Consider the following 1,911-nt stretch of genomic DNA (forward strand, 5'->3'; position numbering starts at 1 on the left):
AAAAGGAAAATAATTGAATAATTTTGTGTGTGTGTGTGTGTGTGTGCACACTTGTGTGTGTGTGAGGTGGGACCGGGATGAGCAGACACTTCCCCTCCCTGGTTTTCACGTGGAAATGGGTGATGCTGGGAAGGGAGAAACCTTCTCCGAGGTCTCCATCCTGGGGGGGGACAAGGTGGGCCCCCCCCCCCCGGGGTGATTTATGCTGGAGAAGAGCGTGGCAATGAGCTCCCACCTGTGGGTCGGGGAGAGATTTGTCTTTTCTTGGGTTTTATTCTTAAATCATGGTTGGTTTAAAGCCTGTCCTCGTGGAACACGGGGGGGATTTGGGGAAGGGGCTTGATGGAGGCTGTGGGAGCTGTGGGGTGGCTGTGGGAGCTGTGGGGTGGCTGTGGGGAGAGCAGTTCCCAGGGAGCTCCATGGTTGTCACCTTTAGGTGACAGGGAGAGGTGGCTTCCCTTCCCTGGCTCCTTCCAGCCCAGAGAGGTCAGTTGTCCACCACAGCTGGTGGTCTCTCTCTTGACCCCACCATCTCCTGGGGGTGAAAAGGGTGAACCCCCCCCCTCCTCCAGCTGCTTCTCACCCACTCCACAAGTGGCTGTAGCAGAGCCCTTGACCCCCATGGACCCCACCACTCCCCTTGGCCAGGAGGTGCTGAACCCACCTTGTCCCAAGGCCACCGTGGCTGATGATCCCTTCCTGTCACATCCCCCTCCTGCCTGGGAAAGACCCTGCAAAACCCCCACGCCGGGGGGGGGCCGTGGTGGCCAGATCCATCCCCACCAGCACTGGCCACGATGTGGGGGGTGGCAGTTCCCTGCTGTCACCTCGTTGTCACCTCCTGCCCCAAGCCCACCCAGGGGGGAGATGATTTTTGGAAGCTCAGTGGGATTTTTTTGGGGGGTGTGATTTTTTTTCAGGCTGTTTTTGCCCCGTTGGACCATGGGGTCCCACCATCCCAGCCCCTCCAAAAAGGAAACCCCATGACTTGGTAACCCCAAAACCCCTCGTACCCCCATCTGCTCCCCAGCAAAGGGTGAAGATACTGCCCTTTTTGGGGAAAAGCTCCGGGGGCCACAGTGTTGTCCCCCCCCCCAAGGCAAACCAGGGGGGTGACCCCAGATTTAGGGGTGGGGGTGTGCTCATGGGTATGGTTTTGCCTCTTAAATGAAGTGGGAGATGGAGAATGAGGCCAGTCCAGAAAGATTTTAGGGTATTTTCAGTTCGTTTTGGTGCTGGCTTTTGGAGGAGGAGAAAGTATCGAGCGTTTTGTTGGTGGAATTATTGATTTTTTTTTTTTATTTATTTATTTTTTAAAAAGCAGTATTTTCATCATGGGAAGGAAAGAAATAAATGAACAATGCCACTTTACATTTTTAGGGACCTTTTCTTGTGCTGCAGGTGGCTTTAACCCCTGCGGAGCCGCAGCCCTGGTGTCTCCTCCCGCTGGCCAGTGACACCAGTGTCACCAGTGCCACCGCTCCAGGCTGTGTTTGGGGACAGGGCCGGCCGTGGCGGTGGCTCTGGCTGCTGCTGCCCCGTGGAAATGGGTGATAAGGGAATTACCTTGGCAGGAGGCAGCTCCCGATGCGAGATCTGAGGAACGATGCCCTAAATCCTGTGCCGAAGGGGAGCCGGGATGGACTCCCGAAATATTTGGTGTGAAATATTTATGGCTTTTAAATATTTGGGGTGAAAAGAAGCAGGGAGAGGTGAGGCCGAGCTCTGCCACCTCAGGGCAGAATCAAAATTTAAAAATAACTGGATTTTATAGGCTTCTTGTGCTTTTAGTGATGCCAAGGGGCTGGGGAGGGGGCTTTGGGCCCCCTCCTGGTGCTGTCCCATGCCCCCCCCCACCTCCATGGGGTGCCTGATGCTCCTGCACTGACACTTTTTGGGGGGGGGGGTCCT

This window comes from Calidris pugnax, unplaced genomic scaffold (assembly GCF_001431845.1).
Source record: "Calidris pugnax isolate Ruff unplaced genomic scaffold, ASM143184v1 scaffold173, whole genome shotgun sequence".
Classification (NCBI taxonomy): Eukaryota; Metazoa; Chordata; class Aves; order Charadriiformes; family Scolopacidae; genus Calidris; species Calidris pugnax.